The sequence below is a fragment of the Aquarana catesbeiana genome, linkage group LG01 (assembly GCF_042186555.1).
Source record: "Aquarana catesbeiana isolate 2022-GZ linkage group LG01, ASM4218655v1, whole genome shotgun sequence".
Taxonomy (NCBI): domain Eukaryota; kingdom Metazoa; phylum Chordata; class Amphibia; order Anura; family Ranidae; genus Aquarana; species Aquarana catesbeiana.
In genome coordinates this window covers 919,052,201-919,073,921 of record NC_133324.1, presented here as the reverse complement: position 1 = coordinate 919,073,921, position 21,721 = coordinate 919,052,201, and the positions used below count along the sequence as shown (strand labels likewise).

General features: G+C 41.6%; 1 protein-coding gene across 4 annotated transcripts in view; it reads right to left on the bottom strand.

Moving 5' to 3' along the window:
• Positions 1-21,721, bottom strand: part of LZTS3 (leucine zipper tumor suppressor family member 3) — a 154,448-nt gene that overhangs the window by 16,245 nt on the left and 116,482 nt on the right. Inside the window, exon 1 of one of the 4 annotated variants that reach the window (XM_073611019.1) lies at positions 18,994-19,129. The exons of the other annotated variants lie outside the window; for them this stretch is intronic. The gene's annotated coding sequence lies outside the window, so the exon portion shown is untranslated. Of the gene's footprint in view, positions 1-18,993; positions 19,130-21,721 lie in introns of those variants that run through there. 4 annotated transcript variants of the gene reach the window in all.

The window sequence follows — 21,721 nt, the reverse complement described above, 5'->3', positions numbered from 1 at the left end:
AGACAAAAATAGAAAATATTGTATTATACTGTATTCTTTGCTTATTTGTCAGAGAAAATTCAGTGATTAGGCCCCCTTCCCTGAGAATGAACAGGAAGTCAGAAAATAATGTGACCCATGTCTTGACCTTTTGAAATAAAGATGTAAGGAACCCTTGTGCCCATTGCTATGTTGGAGAACAGGAAATTAAAACTGTTGGAAGAATTATATACAGTAAATGATGTACAATTTCAATTTCTTGTTCTAGCAGTGGAAATTTGATGGGATGCAAATACACACATATAGCTAAATGTTTGTGGACCCCTGGCTATCACAACTTTTGTATATGTGAGCATTTAGGGCATCATATTCCATCGTATTCCTTCTTCTGAGAAGTCATTGCACAAGATTTGTGGTATGTGTCTCTGGTAATTAGTACGCATTCAGCCAAAAAGCAATTGTGAGGTCAGAAACTGATGTTTAAATGAGAAGACTTAGCCTGCACTCTAATTCAATCAAAAAGTATTCAGTCAGGTTGAGTTCAGAGTTGTGTGCTGGTTACTCAAGTTCCTTCACAGCAAAATCATTGAACCTTGTCTTTATGGAGCTGGCTTTTTGCACAGGGGTAGGCCAAGCTGGTATATTAAATATACTATATAAAAGTGTACAATCAGTGCAGTGATAAAAAACGTAACAAAATATTGCTGCTGAACATCAATAGTGTTGCTCACTACACTACATAAACGTATATATAAAAAAAAAATGATGTAGCACAAAATCCAACTTTAACTGTACATCATATAGTCCAAAATCCTCCATATCAAATAGTCCTTTATCAGTATCAAAAATATGTGCAATCTTTCACCTACTGAGGAAGCCCAGTGGGCGTAATGCGTATAGGGGGGACAGGGTCATGCTGCCAGAACTGTAATGCACATGGTACTGGTGTTCTTTCTCTGAGTATCTGTTCATATTGTAATTTTGGATTTGTTAAGTGCAGAGCATAGCACTGTGGGTGCTTTTTTATTGTGAGTGGATGCTTTAATAAAGTATAGTTTTAGGTGGAGTACACTATTGGTCCCATTTCTCTGTTTGCATGTGACCTTGTACTTAAGTGCCGTGCTGTGGAAGAAGGAGAGGCTAAAAGTGGAGTGAAGGGGATATCATTTCATAAGGAGTAACATATTCCTTTATAACCTCGACATATTGAGGTCAATTGAAAAAGTTGAGCAGCCAGTTTTCACAGAGAGTACAGTATATATGCACTTTGGAAGATTCAGAGAGGATTCTCTATTTGCATATTATGTATTATATTGTGAGTGCAATATAGTGAGCCTTTTTTATTTATGTTTCTGATAACAGAGAGCACTAGATTTTTTTTTTCATTGTATGTACTTATATCCCAGTGAGTGAATTTACAGGAAGAGGACATGGAGAAGATCAAAGTGGAGAAGTTAAGACATCCCTTCGGATATGAGAGTACATACTTGTAAGACAAGGGGTCTCCAAACTACGGCCCTCCAGGTGTCCAAGAACTACAATTCTCATCATGCCTAGTCATGTCTGTGAGTGTCAGAGTTTTACAATGCCTCATGGGAAGTGTAGTTCCGCAACAGCTGGAGGGCCGTAGTTTGGAGATTCCTGTATAAGACCTTGATTGACAATGAGGTCCAGTGTGGAAGGTGAGCACATATATTGCACGGCAGATAAACAAGTGTAAAGACTATCATGGAAGATTGCACATATTTTTGATATACTGATAAAGGACTATTTGATGCAAAGGATTTCGGACTTAATGACATATAGTTAATTTAAGTTGGATTTTGCGCTACATAATTTTTTATATGACTGGTATAGAAAAGAACCTTTCCTAAACTGTTGCCTCAAGGTTGAAAGTGCACAAATGTCTAAAATGCATTTGTATGCTGTAGCATTAACAGCACCTTTCATTGGAAACACCTGAACTCAATAAATTGGAAGGGCATCCTCATACTTTTGCCCATATATGTAGCTGAGATGATCAGGTATCCACAAATGCTTAGCCATACAGTTTATTTACTCTTGGGCAAATGGACTAATGTGCTTAAAATTAACACTGACTTTGCTGGATAACGCAACACCTAATTTAGAATGTTTGAAGAAAATGACAGACAAGCACACGACTGTGCTCTTTGAGTTCCCAATTTTGTTGAAATAATATATACCTCTAAGGCCCGGAGAGTACTTTTTGCACTGCAGAATAGTATTTTAAATAAAAAGATGTCCCCAAATGTATACATTTTAGCTTCATTTGAGTGTATATTTACAAATCTATACCCTGATGTTGCTACCCTTCTGTACCATAACAAGAATATTGTTTTATGCGGGAGATTAGAGTCAAGTCTTGTGACTACGTTGTCTTTAATACAAGAGATGGTTTTGAAGCTCTTAATGGTTGCAACTCATTTAGCACCTATACTGAAATGGCAATGATAAATGTGAAATATTTCTCAATAAAACATTATAAAAATGGCCTGTGAAGGCATTCAGGGCTGTTACATTAGTAGTTTGACAATAGACCACACAGAAGAACCTGCAGTTTAGCTTGTTATAACACCTGACTTACACATTCGTCTAAATATGTTAAACCCATCAAATCAAGACTATCGTCAAGACTTATTATATACCCTCGGTATACTAAGTCTCAGTGCCTAGCAAGACTGCCAAGTTGGAACTCCTTAGCTATTGGAATATAAATTTTATGCATCTGAGAATGTATATTCTATAGTTTATTTCACTGGTCTCCATATTGTGGTCCGGGGGTCGAATGTGGCCCTTTGCTTGTCTTTATACCCTTTGGACATGTGGTACTATTCCTTCCACTGACACCAATGATGAGGCACTATTCCTCCACTGACACCAAAGATGGGACACTATTCTTTTCACTGACACTATCGATGGGAAACTATTCTTTCCACTGATACCATTTTCTACTCCCACTGGCCAGAGTCCGGTCCCCCTAAAGTCTGAAGGACAGAAAACTGTCACTTTGTTTAGAAAGTTTGGAGACCCATGGTCTACTTCAACACTGAGTTATTCTGAGCTGTTTCTCTCTGGCCTCCTCTAAGAGGCTTTTTCTTTTATTACTTTCTTCTCAATTTACATACTTTTAGGCTGAATCTCTCCCCCTGCATATGTCTCGCTGGACTAAAAGATGTGTCATCAGATTGGGCTGGAAGCCTGCCAGTGGAAGAATCTCTACAACAGTGGTGCATAGGCCTTCTCTGCCATCGCAATCACACGTATGATGCTGGCCTTTTATCTGCTGAGGTTCTGTAGTAAGATGGAGCTAGCAAAATATGAATGTTAAACAGAAGCTCTACTGAATGAGAGCTGGGAGCCAGTACCACACATACACACACACAGCCTTGAATCTCATCTGGTGGCTAAAGCTATGAGGAAATTTAGTGTAGCATATAAACACAATATAAAATGCAAGACTGCTTGCTTCTAATTCAGCTTATCAAGCAGTAAAGGCCAAATGATCTGTTATAGGGGCCAGTAAGTGCCACTGTGCCATCAACAAAGGGCCACAAATAATATTTAGTGAACAAAATGCTATCATAGAAGGCCATCAAAGACTGTGGAACTGTTACAGGAGATACTCAGACTGCGGACATGCTACAGGAGATGGTCAGGGCCTACAGACATGCTACAGGAGATAATCAGAGACTAGAGACATGCTACAGGAGATGGTCAGAGACTGCAGACATGTTGCAGAAGATGTTCAGAGACTGCAGACATGCTACAGGAGTAGGGATGAGCTTCGAGTTCGAGTCGAACTCATGTTCGACTCGAACATTGGCTGTTCGCAAGTTCACCGAACAGCGAACAATTTGGGGTGTTCGCGGCAAATTCGAATGCCGCGGAACACCCTTTAAAAGTCTATGGGAGAAATCAAAAGTGCTAATTTTAAAGGCTAATATGCAAGTTATTGTCATAAAAAGTGTTTGGGGACCTGGGTCCTGCCCCAGGGGACATGGATCAATGCAAAAAAAAGTTTTAAAAACGGCCGTTTTTTCAGGAGCAGTGATTTTAATAATGCTTAAAGTCAATCAATAAAAGTGTAATATCCCTTTAAATTTCGTACCTGGGGGGTGTCTATAGTGTGCCTGTAAAGGGGCGCATGTTTCCTGTGTTTAGAACAGTCTGACAGCAAAATGACATTTTGAAGGAAAAAACTCATTTAAAACTACTCGCGGCTATTGCATTGCCGACAATACACATAGAAGTTCATTGATAAAAACGGCATGGGAATTCCCCAAAGGGGAACCCCGAACCAAAATTAAAAAAAAAAAATGACGTGGGAGTCCCCCTAAATTCCATACCAGGCCCTTCAGGTCTGGTATGGATATTAAGGGGAACCCCAGCCAAAATTAAAAAAAAAAAATGACGTGGGGTTCCCCCTAAATTCCATACCAGACCCTTCAGGTCTGGTATGGATTTTAAGGGGAACCCCGCGCCAAAAAAAAAAAAAAAAACGGCGTGGGGTCCCCCCAAAAATCCATACCAGACCCTTATCCGAGCACGCAACCTGGCAGGCCGCAGGAAAAGAGGGGGGGACGAGAGTGCGGCCCCCCCTCCCTCCTGAACCGTACCAGGCCACATGCCCTCAACATTGGGAGGGTGCTTTGGGGTAGCCCCCCAAAACACCTTGTCCCCATGTTGATGAGGACAAGGGCCTCATCCCCACAACCCTGGCCGGTGGTTGTGGGGGTCTGCGGGCGGAGGGCTTATCGGAATCTGGAAGCCCCCTTTAACAAGGTGACCCCCAGATCCCGCCCCCCCCCCCGTGTGAAATGGTAAGGGGGTACATAAGTACCCCTACCATTTCACGAAAAAAGTGTCAAAAATGTTAAAAATGACAAGAGACAGTTTTTGACAATTCCTTTATTTAAATGCTTCTTCTTTCTTCTATCTTCCTTCATCTTCTGGTTCTTCTGGTTCTTCTGGCTCTTCTGGTTCTTCCTCCGGCGTTCTCGTCCAGCATCTCCTCCGCGGCGTCTTCTATCTTCTTCTCCTCGGGCCGCTCCGCACCCATGGCATGGGGGGGAGGCTCCCGCTCTTCTCTTCTTCTTTTCTTCTCTTCTTCTCTTCTTCTTTTCTTCTTTTCTTCTCCGGGCCGCTCCGCAATCCATGCTGGCATGGAGGGAGGCTCCCGCTGTGTGACGGCGCTCCTCGTCTGACAGTTCTTAAATAACGGGGGGGGCGGGGCCACCCGGTGACCCCGCCCCCCTCTGACGCACGGTGACTTGACGGGACTTCCCTGTGACGTCACGGGGAATGCCACAGGGAAGTCCCGTCAAGTCACCGTGCGTCAGAGGGGGGCGGGGTCACCGGGTGGCCCCGCCCCCCCCCCCCGTTATTTAAGAACTGTCAGACGAGGAGCGCCGTCACACAGCGGGAGCCTCCCTCCATGCCAGCATGGATTGCGGAGCGGCCCGGAGAAGAAAATGAAGAAGAGAAGAAGAGAAGAAAAGAAGAAGAGAAGAGCGGGAGCCTCCCCCCCATGCCATGGGTGCGGAGCGGCCCGAGGAGAAGAAGACAGAAGACGCCGCGGAGGAGATGCTGGACGAGAACGCCGGAGGAAGAACCAGAAGAGCCAGAAGAACCAGAAGAACCAGAAGATGAAGAAAGATAGAAGAAAGAAGAAGCATTTAAATAAAGGAATTGTCAAAAACTGTCTCTTGTCATTTTTAACATTTTTGACAGTTTTTTCGTGAAATGGTAGGGGTACTTATGTACCCCCTTACCATTTCACACAGGGGGGGGGCCGGGATCTGGGGGTCACCTTGTTAAAGGGGGCTTCCAGATTCCGATAAGCCCCCCGCCCGCAGACCCCCACAACCACCGGCCAGGGTTGTGGGGATGAGGCCCTTGTCCTCATCAACATGGGGACAAGGTGTTTTGGGGGGCTACCCCAAAGCACCCTCCCAATGTTGAGGGCATGTGGCCTGGTACGGTTCAGGAGGGAGGGGGGGCCGCACTCTCGTCCCCCCCTCTTTTCCTGCGGCCTGCCAGGTTGCGTGCTCGGATAAGGGTCTGGTATGGATTTTTGGGGGGACCCCACGCCGTTTTTTTTTTTTTTTTTGGCGCGGGGTTCCCCTTAAAATCCATACCAGACTTGAAGGGTCTGGTATGGAATTTAGGGGGAACCCCACGTCATTTTTTTTTTTTAAATTTTGGCCGGGGTTCCCCTTAATATCCATACCAGACCTGAAGGGCCTGGTATGGAATTTAGGAGGACTCCCACGTCATTTTTTTTTTTTAATTTTGGTTCGGGGTTCCCCTTTGGGGAATTCCCATGCCGTTTTTATCAATGAACTTCTATGTGTATTGTCGGCAATGCAATAGCCGCGAGTAGTTTTAAATGAGTTTTTTCCTTCAAAATGTCATTTTGCTGTCAGACTGTTCTAAACACAGGAAACATGCGCCCCTTTACAGGCATACTATAGACACCCCCCAGGTACAAAATTTAAAGGGATATTACACTTTTATTGTTTGACTTTAAGCATTATTAAAATCACTGCTCCTGAAAAAACGGCCGTTTTCAAAACTTTTTTTTGCATTGATCCATGTCCCCTGGGGCAGGACCCAGGTCCCCAAACACTTTTTATGACAATAACTTTCATATAAGCCTTTAAAATTAGCACTTTTGATTATTCATGTTCGTGTCCCATAGACTTTAACGGTGTTCGCATGTTCGAACGAACTTTTTTCCTGTTCGCATATTCTGGTGCGAACCGAACAGGGGGGTGTTCGGCTCATCCCTATACAGGAGATGGTCAGAAACTGCAGACATGGTATAGCAGATAGTCAGACACTGTAGATATATTACAATGGTCAGAGACTGCAGATATGTTAGAGAAAATATTCAAAGACTACAGATATGATATAGGGGGAGGTTGGAGACTGCCTACATACTACAGATAATGGTCAGAAACTGCAGACACCCTATAGAAGAAGGAAGAGACTGCAGGCACACTATAGAAGAAGGAAGAGACTGCGGACACATTATAAAGGAATGTCAGAAAATGCTAACATGCTGCAGGTGATGGTAAGAGACTGCAAACAGAATGCAGGTAATGGTCAAAGACTGAACACATGCTACAGGGATACATAGTTACTGAGGGCATGTTGTTGGAGACAGTCAGAGACTGGAGACAAGTTACAAGAAACTGATAGCGTTCACAGCTATGATAGCTGTTATCAATCAATTCTCCCACATTTGTGCCCCTACAGCTACCTTAAAACTGACTGGCATCACATTTGGTATTCTTCACAAAAAAGAGAAAGGACAGCAAAGGATCATTAGAAAAGTAAACCATTAGATTTTTATGAACCAGTCTCATTAATAATTTTCCTGAACTAGCATGAATAAGCACCTAGGCAGGGAAAACACTGACTACCAGCTACTGAAGACTTGTGGCCTTGGGCCACAGGTTGGGCAGCAAGGGTCTAGACCATCTATTTCTTCAGACAGTCTCAAAGTAGAGATTAAAGTGTAATGAGCAGCCCTACAAACACCAGGTGGAGTACGCTTCTAGGCAGAGAACACTTTGACTACCAACTACTGAGGCCTGACAACTATGCAATAAGTTCCATGGAGTCACATAAGTTCCTTGGGCAGCAGGTTGAGCACCAAAGGTCTAAACCATCTATCTCTTTTGACAGCTTTGAGGTAGGAATTAAAGGGTCACGAGCAGCCCTAGAAACACCAGCTTGACATGCCAGCTTTAAAGACTCCTCCAACAGGAGGGTATTGGTTTGAGATTACTGTCACCCTGGAGTAGAAAGTTTGTGTAATTGGCTACACCTCCATATGACAGCTCCTGCATAAAAACTTGCTAAAAAAAGGGTATCACTAAAATTTCTTCCCTTCAATCTGACATTTGGCTACTTATGATGTAAGGCACGTTGTCCCTCTCCTCGTTAACAACTTTGCCCGTTTATGAAGTTTTGGTCCCTCTCGAGTTTCTCGCCTCAGCTGTGAACTTTTGGCTCCCCTCCCTCTACGCCTCCCTACGATGCTCTGGCCTCAGTGCTGTCAAAGTCAATTTTTCAGTCGAGAGATTTCCCCAGTTAAGTGTTTGCTGCAAGAGCTGAAGATGAAAGTGAGTTGAAGTAAAGGTTATATGTATAATATTCACTCCTGTAGAGAAAATTCATAAATTGCCAGTACGTGTCGGGTTGTGTGTGAACTTAAAACTTGCAAGGGAATTTGATTACCAAAAACCCAATCTCAGCCAAAAAATTAACACAGTCCTACACAGTCCTAGGGGATCAAACAGGTTAGATTCATCCTGGTTACTACATAATTATATCCTTTTTTTCACACTTATAAAGGGGCTTGAATCCCACTTGATTCACGAGAAAGACAAGCTGCAAATCAATAGAGGATTCAATAGACAACTTTAGCACAAAACATTTCAAATATTAACACAAATTCTATCATCCCGCTAAATATTAACTGATAGAAAAACCAAACACAAATGTATGAAGGTTTTTTTTTCCAACAATTATTATATTCGGACCACAACTCTTATGCTGCGTACACATTTCCGACAACAAATGTTTGATGTGAGCTTGTTGTCGGAAATTCCGACTGTGAGTAGGCTCCATCGGACATATGCTGTCGGAATTTCCGACAACAAAAATTTGAGAGCTGGATCTCAAATTTTCCGACAACAAAATTCGTTGTCGGAAATTCCGATCGTGTGTACACAATTCCGAAGCACAAAATTCCACGCATGCTCGAAATCAAGCAGAAGAGCCGCACTGGCTATTGAACTTCATTTTTCTCGGCTCGTCGTACGTCACCGCGTTCTCGATGTTCGGAATTTCTGACAACATTTGTGTGACCGTGTGTATGCAAGACAAGTTTGAGCCAACATCCGTCGGAAATTAAACCACGGTTTTGTTGTCGGAATGTCCGATCGTGTGTACACGGCATTACTCTATGAGCGGTCTGTGGAGTAATGGTGGCCATTGTTGTGCCATCGCTTAGCCGCATCATGGGCTCCACGTGTACAGCCATGTGGTGGCAGAGCACCTGTACTCTTTCCTGTACTCTATTCCATTCCCACCTGGCATAGGACAGCCCCCTTAGACTCACTGAGGCATTTTGGGCAGAGGAGCCTCCCATGAGCTCCATTACAGAGTAGGGTGACCAGACAGGACACTGTCCCCAGACCAAGTTTGTCCCGGCAGGGGCGGCACCAGGTGGGTGCTTGGGTGTGCTTAAGCACCCCCAAAATTTCTTTAAGCACCCTCATAGCACTCCCAAAATTCAGATGTCACTACTTGCATATGTCAAAATGTTTTATTTTTTTTTATACCTGCACATCCCCTATTGATGCCAGAAGGCTGGGGACTCTTTTTTTCCTGTGGAGGGATACAGCTGCTCCGGCCGCAATCTTTAGTTAGACCTGGCAGCCTGATTTCAGAGGCAGATTGATATACAGCCTCTCTGCTGCTTCCTCAGCCAATGAGAAAGCATTGTACCCGCCCCCTTCCTCAGCCCACCTGATTTGACTTCTAAGCTAGGCAGTATCAGGAGGAGGTGCTGGCAGAACGATAGGAGGGGACAGGAGAGTAAAGAAAAAAAATATTGGTTTTTTTTTTCAAATACCACCAAAAGCTCTATTTGTGGGGACAAATACATACAAATTTTATTTGGGTACAGTGTCGCATGGCCGCGCAGTTGTCAGTTAAAGTAATGCAGTGTCATATGGCAAAAAAAATGGCCTGGTCATGAAGGGGGGTAAATCTCCTGGAGGTCAAGTGGTTAAAATAGTCATAGTTGTTGCCCAGTGTATAAGCAGAAACTGGAAGACTGACTGATATTAATTAGAGATTGATTGATATGAATGGAACATTTAGTAATATAAACGATAAATTGATTTAGATTAATAGAAGATTGATTGATATGAACAATAGATTCATTTATATGAACAAAAGATTGATTGATATGAACAATAGATTCATTTATATGAACAAAAGATTGATTGATATGAACGGAATTTTGACTGATATGAATGGAAGATTGATTGATTTGAATGGACTGATGTGATTGATTGATATGAACAATAGATTCATTTATATGAGCAAAAGATTGATTGGTATGAACATGAGATTGATTAATATGAAAGGAAGATTAATTGATATAATGATAGATTGATTGATATGAACAGAAAACTGACTGATTGATTAATATGAATGGAAGATTGATTGATATAAACAATAGATTGCTAGATTGTGAATGGAAGATTGATTGATTTGAATGAAAGACCGACTGATATGAATGATAGATTGATTGATATGAACAATAGATTAATTTAAATGAACAAAAGCTTGGTTGGTATGATATGACATTGATTGCTATATACAGATGATTGATTGATTTGAATGGAAGATTGACTGATATTATTGATAGATTGATTGATATGATCAACAGATTCAAGGGGTTACCTATGAACAAAAGATTGATTGGTATGAACATGAAATTGATTGATAGGAACGGAAGACTGTCTGATATGAATAATAGATTCATTAAAATGAAAAAAAGATTGACTGGTATTACATGAGACTGATTGATATGAACAGAAGATTGATTGATATTGACAGAAGATTGTTTCATATGAACGGAAGACTGATTGATATGAACAAAAGATTGATTGATTTAAATGGAAGATTGACTGATATGATTAATTGATCTGAACAATAGGATAATTTATATGAACAAAAGATTGATTGATATGAACAATAGAATAATTTATATGAATGTGAGATTGATTGATTGAATGGACAATAGATTAATGTAAACGATCAGTTTATTTATATGAACGAAAGATTGACTGGTATGAATGCAAGATTGGTTGATATGAATGATAGATTGATTTATATGAACAAAAGATTGATTGATATGAATGATAGATTGATTTATATGAACAAAAGATTGATTGATATGAACAGAATGATTGATATGAACACAAGGTTGATTGATATTAATTGAAAATTGACTGATATGAATAAAAGATTGATTGATATAAATGATAGATTGATATAAACTGAAGATTCCTTGGTATGAATGGAAAATGGTAAAATTAATGGAAGATTAACTGATATAAATGGAAAATGATTGATATGAACAAAGACTGATTGCTATAAACATGAAATTGACTGATATGTATGAAAGATTGATCGATACGAATGGAAAATTATTGATATGAATGATAGATTGATTGATATAAACTATTGTTACAAATTAAAGATTGATTGATATGAACTGAAGATTTATCTAAATGAAAGATTGATTGATATGAATGGAAAATGATCGATATGAACGATAGATTGATTGATATAAACTGAAGATTGGTACAAATGGAAGATTGATTGATATGAATGAAACATTGATTATTGTGAACAGAAGAATGATTTATATGAACGCAAGAATGATATGAAGGGAAGATTGACTGATATAAACAGAAGATATGAATGGAAGATTAATATGAATGAAAGATTGATATGAATGGAGAATTGATTGATAAGAAAGATATGAATGGAAGATTACATATTTACATAGTAGGTTACATAGTAGGTGAGGTTTAAAAAAGACACAAGGCCATCAAGTCCAACCTATGTGTATGATTATGTGTCAGTATTACATTGTATATCCCTGTATGTTGTGGTCATTCAGGTGATTATCTAATAGTTTCTTGAAGCTATCAATGCTCCCCGCTGAGACCACCACCTGTGGAAGGGAATTCCACATCCTTGCCACTCTTACAGTAAAGAACCCTCTACGTAGTTTAAGGTTAAACCTCTTTTCTTCTAATTGTAATGAGTGGCCAAGAGTCTTATTAAACTCTCTTCTGCGAAAAAGTTTTATCCCTATTGTGGGGTCACCAGTAGAGTATTTGTAAATTGAAATCATATCCCCTCTCAAGCGTCTCTTCTCCAGAGAGAATAAGTTCAGTGCTCGCAACCTTTCCTCATAACTAAGATCCTCCAGACCCTTTATTAGCTTTGTTGCCCTTCTTTGTACTCGCTCCATTTCCAGTACATCCTTCCTGAGGACTGGTGCCCAGAACTGGACAGCATACTCCAGGTGCGGCCGGACCAGAGTCTTGTAGAGCGGGAGAATTATCCTTTTATCTCTGGAGTTGATCCCCTTTTAATGCATGCCAATATTTTGTTTGCTTTGTTAGCAGCAGCTTGGCATTGCATGCCATTGCTGAGCCTATCATCTACTAGGACCCCCAGGTCCTTTTCCATCCTAGATTCCCCCAGAGGTTCTCCCCCCAGTGTATAGATTGCATTCATATTTTTGATTGATTGATAAGAACGCTATGAATGGAAGATTGATTGATATGAATTGTGTATTGATTGATCTGAACAAAAAATTGACTGATAAACCTTCTTTAATCTGTGACCGTCAAGTAACAGAAGAGCTATCCCAAAACGACTGCAATAACTTTGGGTATGGACTACTTTACCAATAAAATAATCATTAATGGTCATAAGGTAGGCTTTGTACTAAGACCATCCAGCCATGAAGAGATAAGTCACCTTTTTAAAAAATGTTTTTGATCTCTAGCATAATGTTTGCCTGTAGTCCGGAAACCTCATCTGTACAGTTAATGATTAAGCCCCCTTGTACTTTTGCTTGCTGCATAAATAACAGTTCCTCTCCAAATGAGTCATGTAGAAAAAAAACAGATCATGTTTCAACAGCTGATCAATATCATTGTTATTATTTTATTAGCATAAATTGTAACCAATAACATGAACTCACATGTGCATATTCAGTACTAATAAAGTATGGAACAAAAACACAGCTGCAGTCATAATACATGCTTGTCTGTTTCCACTGAGACTATGAACTGCTATTCTACAGCAGCCAGAATATGTAGAGAAGCACCTTTGTAGGGAGGTCCGATCCATGTGCCTGATTAAGGTAGTTCTTATTTCCACCACTTTAAGGATTTTCCTTTATCACTACAACAGATTCAAGATGAATTACCATAAGTATGCAGATAAGCAAATTGGCTATTATTAAGACCAGCTGTGAGTTGGCATACAGAGAAACATCAGTGTTCAGAGTGGGACATCACAGCATGAAGGTAACAGCTTCCTGCACAGGGCTCCTTGGTTGCTATGAATCCATCTGCTGCAGGAGTCCTAGCAACCAGTAACTCTTTCCTAGTCTCATTTAGCTGCTGGACCTGAGATTCCCTGGCCAACAGCATGTAGGAGGTGGAGAGGCCGGGTGGTAGGCACCCAAGAGGAAAAGAATGACACACGGAGATCTAAAATTTCAAGAAAGTCTGTTGTCAAGAACATTGCAAAGGTTTCCAGAAGTTTTAAACTGGCAGAAACACCCACAGATGATTATGCAGTATCTGTGGAGAGCAATGCTTGAGGACCAACAGCATCTGGCATGGGAGGCAACTTTCAGACAGTATGCAACAAGGCACTAGAGGTGGAAAGTTCCACACAACAGCGATAATGAACAGTCCCTATACTGTCCCTCCTCCTCTGGAACCTTCCCCTATGCTAGGCATACTCTCCCTATCCAGGCGGTTTCTGTCTATCCTAACCACGCACAGAATGTGCACCAACTGCAGTGAGCCAGTGCTTTCTATAAGCACTGCCCTCATAAAGATGGTCACAGAGGTCCTTTGGGTCCTCCACTTTCCCTGCATGGTAATTGTGGACAGCGCCACCTGTGTAAGGAGGTCAACCTACACTTGCCTACGTGCTGAATGTAAACAAATGACCGGGGAAGATGGTGATGTCATTACCCAAATATGGGAATGCCATACTTGAACAATGACAAGAACTTCCTGGCCCGCAACTGAATGAGGCCTGGAACGAGTCATTGGTACAAAACTGACAACATCTTGGAAACCAAAGCTGCTGTTCATTGGGTACTGGTGGGGTTGAGCAGAAGTGGATGAAGTGTGGAACAAAGTTACCGCACACCGAACAAGATAACAAGTGCCTTTATTAATAAAAAGATGTACACTACAGCAGGGATGTACAGAAATCAACTGACGCGTTTCCCACTAATAACGGGTGCTTACTCATAGCTCCCAGCTATGAGTAAGCACCTGTTATGAGTGCGAAACGCGTCAGTTGATTTCTGTACATCTTGTGATCCAGCTTTTTATTAATAAAGGCACTTGTTATCTTGTTCGGTGTGAGGCATTCAGATCACTTCGTCCACTTCTGCTCCACCCAGCATCAGCCAGCACATGGGACTCTTTCCCTTTGAAGGATTTAAACTTGTTTATCCACTCATTGATTTAGACCTACCTGAGCGGTGGAACTTTCTTCGCTTCGTCTACTGGTGGGATTGTGGGGGTTTTGGGCAGTTCAGCCTGTACTAAGGATGTAGTGTCTATTATGGACACCCTGACTTCAGTGCCGCCCCCCCTTCCCCCTCACCCATGCCAATGCCATACAAATGGCATACCTTATTGTCTACGTTCATGAAGGCACATATAGCTCTGTACAAATGTAGCCACATATTTGTGTACATAGGCATACAGCTGCTGCCTACCATTGATTTGCTGCACTTGTCACTGCCAGCAGAAAAAATACAACTATGTTGTACATTTTATGGCATGACGCCTAAAAAATGAATAAAGTGTAGAACCATGCAGCAGGTATGCCATGCTCCTAATTCAGTTTAAATGCCAAATTGTCATGTTTGACCGGAGTATTCCTTTAAATTGTGTTTTTCATGGCAACATAGCCTTACATGGATACATTCTATAATTATTACTGTAATAAGTGAGTCAACTCTGCAGTATTCATAGGATGCAGCATACTTCAAACAGAAATGACAGATTAAGACACATTCTTCTTCATGTAACTCAGATGCACAGCGAACATTAAGCAGAACACGCAGGGAAGATTCTATAAGATGCTCTCAGCCCCCGTGTGAATCACACATTTGCAAAAGTATCATCATTACCTGATCTGTGTATCATCAGTGTTGTATGTTCTCCATGCCCTGTTAGCATGGAATGTCAGTGTACGGTGCCAGAGAGGGGGCACACAACCTTTTTTCCTACAATCACTCTGCACTCTCATGATTATTTTGTAAAAGTCAAATTACTGTCAGCAATGCAATACAAAAATTGAGGCATTTAAAGGAAGGGTTCTTATAATGTTTACAGTTATAGTCCCCTCCCCCCTTCTCCTACTCCTCCTGCTCCAATGGATTGCCCAATATCTACTGTCAAAATCAGACATATCTCCAACTGTCCCTCATTTGGAAGGCGTGTCCCTCTTTTGGAACCAAATTCATCTGTCCCTCTTTCCTCCTCCTTTTTGGTCTCATGTACAGATATCTATGAAAATGTACTTTTTTTTATCCTATTGCTTAATTAACTTGCTATTTTAAGAAATTTAAAGGTAAAGTAATTTTATAAAAAACATTTTGTAGTATAAATTCATTGTTTGCATAATTGGGAACCTGGCAAGGATGGGTCTATTGCCTAAATACATTGTGCTAGAAGGTGTCCTTTCTCAGAAAGTTGTGAGAACGCCTCCAAGACTACCACTGCCGAGGGGAAAGGGGGTGGACTGGCCAAGCATGTCTCCAGACCTAAACCCTATTGAGCATCTGTGGGGCATCCTCAAACGGAAGGTGGAGGAGCACAAGGTCACTAACATCCACCAGCTCTGTGATGTCGTCATGGAGGAGTGGAAGAGGACTCCAGTGGAAAGCTCTGGTGAAGCTCTGGTGAACTCCATGACCACAAGGGTTAAGGTAGTGCTGGAAAATAATGGTGGCCACACAAAATATTGACACTTTGGCCCCAATTTGGACATTTCCACTTAGCGGTGTATTCACTTTTGTTGCCAGCGGTTTAGACATTAATGGCTGTGTGTTGAGTTATTTTGATGGGACAGCAAATCTACACTGTTATACAAGCTGTACACTCACTACTTTACATTGTAGCAAAGTGTCATTTCAACAGTGTTGTCACATGAAAAGATATAATAAAATATTTACAAAAATGTGAGGGGTGTACTCACTTTTGTGAGATACAGTACCTGCTCTGTGCAATGGTTTTTCACACAGCAGCCCAGATCCTCTTCTTCTCACGTCCTCTGCCGGCACTCCTGGCTTCTCCCCCTTGACTAGTGCCCCCCAACAGCAAGCTGCTATGGGTCCCTCTGCTGTCTCAGCCAATGAGGAGTGAGAGACCCGGGACAGCCGAGGCTCCTGTGCACATTGCTGGTTTGAGAGGGGGCTCAGGTGAGTATTAGGGGGGCTGTGGGTGGAGCAGCACACAGAAGGTTTTTTTACCAACATGCATAGAATGTATGAAGGTAAAAAAAAACTCCAGCCTTTAGCCCCCCATTCACAGTGAATCCCACTTTAAAGTTGCAAAAATTCAAAGCCGCAGGTCAGTGCGACTTCAGGTGAGACTTGGGTGACATCTGTGTAACTTCATGCACGTATGTCTATACAAGTCGTACCTGAAATCGCAAAAAAATGCAGGAACCTTTGTTTTTCAAATCGGTGCGGCACTGCAAAGACAGAGTTGCACTGATTTGAACAGTTCTATTGCTGACAATAGGGTGCAACTTGTCTTGTTACTTGGACCTGTCAAATCACATGACAAGTCACACAGGTGTGAACGGGGGCTTGCAACCACTTTAAGTGCTTCTAAGACTGCAAAGGCTATCACTAGCTTGATTTTGTTTATGGATGGCAGAATTAAAAATCACGCATACAAAAAAAATAAAAAAATCACAAAAATTACAACTGGTTAGATTTTTGTTTTTGAATCAAAGAATGAAGGTTCAGTTGTTGACAATGTTACTCGAAAGTCATTTGACACATCAAGGCAATGTCTCTAGTTTGATTACAGATTCAATAACAGAGACTCCTGTAGGAGGGATGCACCATGTGCGGCGGCAGAAACTCACACAGACAAGTGCAATAGAAAACTTGTACTGAAGTAAAGCAACGACAGTTCACAACAACCCTAAGGGATGCCTGCCCAGCCGGGTACACTCACAAATTCACAAATTCCAACGAGGTAAAGATAACAGGTATAAGGGAGGATGTCCAAAGGAGCTGTGACCCTACACTTTCCCTTCTCATCAAGAACCTTTCCCTATCACTAGTACTGTCCCTAACAGGTGAGATACCTGTCCCTACTCTACCAACTTCCCAAAAGTGTGCCAAGCCTGAGAGCCAGGGCCTTAAGTAGACTCTGGCTGATCCAAGATGGCTGCTGGAGTCACATGGAGCATCAACCTCCAATTGGGTGCTTCCCCAGTGACCCAGAAAACCATAGAGGAACTGTGTTCCCCTTGACTGCCTCTCCAAGTGCATTGCCATTGCGGAAGAGCGCCACCTGCAATGGAGAAAGTAGACTGAATCTGCCTACAATCCTGTTTCAATGTTTTGTTTTTGTTTTTGTGGTATCCAATCCCAAACCTTTACCATTTGGTTCCTATTCAGCTAAGGGGTATGGATACCCCCAGTTAAAGAGTATTTTCCCCAGGCCCATCAAGCTAGAGCAACTAACTAATCAACCAGTAAAGGAGCTTGGGTTATGAGATTGCAAAGGGAAATCATAGCTCATCCCTTGGATGAGAAAAAAATAATCTTTCAGGCCTCATTTATGCCACAGCAATTTGAAGCACAAATTGAAGCTTTATCAGACAGGCTTCAAGGCTCAACACTAGATTTTCCATTATATTTAATGGTGCCAGTTGACATCTGAACAGGGTGTAACATGAAGCTTGGAGCTCATCGCTCAAAAAAAGTACATTAACTTTTTGGGGCAGAGTCACACAACTTCAATGGAAGTGACTGCCTTGTAGACTTTATTGCCAGCACCGTAAAAACGCACCAAAACATGGGTAATGTAAGTTTATTCATGCATTTTCTTGCCTAGTAATTAGCTTTTAATTGGCTAAAAAAAATTGCTTAAGTCTGAAATGCATGCAAAAATGCCTGCTCAAATGCTACAATAAAACGCCCCAGAAACCAAAAATCCAACTTATAAGGGCTGTGCACACCTGGGTGCTGGCTACTGGCAAAACATGGATCCAGGATCGGTGACCTTATCCCTCTCAAGTCTCTATGAAGCCTTTGGGCTCCAGGAACCCTACCAGGAATTACTAACCCTAGAGGACACTGCACAACCTGTTTGCCTCTTGGGGGATCAGGGAGGAACATTTTTTTCCCCTGCTGGAGCAAACTGGATCATGCTTTATTGGGGATCTTTTTTTTTTTTTTTGCCTTCCTCTGGATCAACTGTAGGTTGTGGATAGTGTGTATGGATGTCTTCTATTTGAGTGTGTTCGTTTTCTTTTTTTTTTTAACTCGAACTCTATGGACATCTGTCTTTTTTCAACCAGATTAACTATCTAACTACGTTTCCTCTGCACCAAAATGCATCCTGGAGCCCCTCAAACTGTATGGATGAGAACCCTGTATGCTACTTAACCCTTCTCACACCATGACAGAGTGTCGTACTGTCACGCTCTGATGTGAAAGAATATACAATGTAAATATATAGCTAGTAATAGTCACTTTTAACTGGACTTGTTATGTCTTGTTGAAGATGTTTCATAGCTTCTCCAAGGTACCTCTTCAGTGGCTTGGAGAAGCTACCAAACATCTTCAACAATACAGCCAAGCTGCCTGACTACTATTATCTATAACACACCCTGGCTGTAATTTGCTCCCATTTACACAAGCCCACAAGTTCATTGTCCACAGATAAAGTTGCAAATGCCAACAAACAAATATTTTTAGGAGCAAAAAAATAAAGCAGGAGGTGCAGAGTCTAGAGAAAAAAGTTGAGAAAAAACAAAGTTTACAGACAGGTGTGTGTTGGATTGTTCCCTTCCCTTGAAACATGTGCCTGTCTGCTACCATTGCTGCTGCTCTCCCTATTGATTCCTTTCCTGTAGCTCCCCTTATCTTCCTACCTGTGAGTGCATGTGGCCTGCGTTCCCGGACGTGGAGGTCGGTGGCGGGTAGGTCCTCTGTGTAGCTGCAGGTGCAGCGATCCTTGGAGTTGGGCAGTGTGGCAGCAATAACTGGACCTCTACATATTGCAGCCAGTATTCACTCACATACCAGGAATTCCTACTGCCTCTCCAGGGTCACGTGTCTAGCACAAGTCAGTAATAATATAAGATAAAGCGCAGTGCTGACAACTCTGCGTATCACTGTACTGGTATGTGTGTGAATGAAGTGTGTACACCTACTAATCTGCAACCCAATGTGTGTAAACTCACAGACTTACATATTACAGAGCCATCAGCTGCTACAACAGATGACCTGCTTTACCATTTTAATTATCCCGGTTCACACTGGTGCGACATAAAATTCGTGCAACTGCCGATCTGACTTTGCCCTGCGACTTCCATGCAACTTTATTGAACTGGATCCGGTCTGATCCAACTTTGAGATGAGTGTGACTTGGGTCTTGTATGGATTTTGAGAGGAAACCACACGCCAAAATAAAAAATAAAAAAATGGCATCAGGTCCCCCCCCCCCAAATTCTTTGTGTTGGTCTATCACATAAAATCCCAATAAAATACATTTACGTTTTTGGTTGTAACAGCACAAAATGTGGAACATTTTAAGGGGTGTGAATACAGGAATGGAGATTCTGGTTATTACAATTACCCATTAATGACTCTTTAAACTGAGCTGACAGAAACTGCGCATAATCAATTTTATTTTCCAGGCATTCCTTCAGAATGATCATTTGCTGTGAGGGTGTACTGATAAAAATAGAATGAGATCAGCCCAGAAACACAAGGACCGAGTGTGCCAAACTGCTTTTCCTTATGTTACCAGAATTTCTAAAACATAAAATCTGTTGTTAGAGCAGCTCCAGAAAAGTAGTGCTTGAAATTAAACTTTTTGAAGCTCTAATTACACATTAATTGGAATTATAACAAAAAGAATTATGTCATTTCAAAGAACAACAACCCTCTATGGAATAGAAAAAAGCTTTTGGAAAAATAGTACATTTTCTAATAGGGCCTACACCCATAATACATTATCGGAAAACTCCACAGCCCACAGCAAATAATAAAGCGACAGTAAACTCTGGGTTAAAAGAAAAATTCTATTCAAATATGTATTCTTAAAGGATAAGTTCACTTTTTAGAAAAAAATAATAAATACACATTTTGTTGCAGGTAGAAAAAATGTGCATTTATTTTGTTTATTTTTTAAGCCTGTAAAGCATGCAGGTGCCATGCAGGTCTCCTGCAGATCTGTCAGTGTATCTGTGTGTCCCAAGTAGATACAATCTGACAGGAGGAATCAATTAACTACCTCGCCGCTTCACAGTCGATGGCAACTCGAAGTTTCAGCTCCCTCCATAAATTTTCTATAGGATTAAAGTGATTGTAAAGTCTCGTTTTAAAAAAAAAAATAACATACATGTTATACTTACCTGCTCTGTGCAGTTGGTTTTGCACAGTGCAGCCTGGATCCTCCTCTTCTGCTGCTCCTAGCCCCTCCCTCCTGCTGAGTGCCCCCACAGCAAGCAGCTTGCTATGGGGGCACCCAAGCCGAGCTGCAGCTCTGTGTGTCCATTCAGACATGGAGCTGCCGTTTCGGCCCTGCACCCTCTCTCTACTGATTGACTAAATGACTTTGATTGACAGGCGTGGGAGCCATTGGCACCGCTGCTGTGTCTCAGACAATCAGGAGGGAGAGTCCTGGACGGCTGAGGGATTCGTAGACATCGCTAGACAGAGATGGTGCTCAGGTAAGTATTACGGGGTGCTGGGGAGGCTGCTAAACACAGAAGACTTTTTATCTTAATGCATAGAATGCATTAACCACCTCAATACAGTGCACTTACACCCCCTTCCTGCCCAGACCAATTTTCAGCCTTCAGCGCTCTCACAATTTGAATGAGAGCCGGTTCACACGGGGGCGACTTGTCAGGCGACCTAGCCGCCTGACAAGTCGCCTCCCGTTCTGTACAATGGAACCGTTCTAATCGGAGCGACGCGCGTCGCTCCGACTTAGAAGAAAGGTTCCTGTACTACTTTGGGGGCGACTTGCATAGACTTCTATACAGAAGTCGTCTTGCAAGTCGCCGCGGCAGTCGTGTGCAGGTCGCCTCGGTGAGGCGACCTGCAAGTCGTGCCGCTTCTAATGTGAACCGGCGCTCACAATTACTCAGTCATGCAACACTGTACCCATATGAAATTTGCATCCTTTTTTCACACAAATAGAGCTTTCTGTTGGTGGTATTTAATCACTAGTGGGTTTTTTATTTTTCTTTGTTTCTGTCATAAAATTTAGCAAATTAGTAATTTTTCTTCATAAATTTTAGCCAAAATTTATACTGCTACATATCTTTGGTAAAAATAACCCAAATTAGTGTATAATATTTGGTCTTTGTGAAAGTTATAGAGTCTACAAACTATGGTGCCAATCACTGAAAATTGATCACATCTGATCAGGCCTTCAGTACATCAGGTGTATCTCATTTTTTGAGACACTAACAAGTCAGGAAAGTACAAATACCCAACCAAATAACCCCTTTTTAGAAAGTAGACATTCCAAGGTATTAAGTAAGTAGCATGGTAAGTTTTTTTAAGTTGTAAATTTTTCCCACATTTCTTTGCAAAATTAAGATTTTTTTTTTTACAAAATTGTCATATTATCAGGTTATTTCC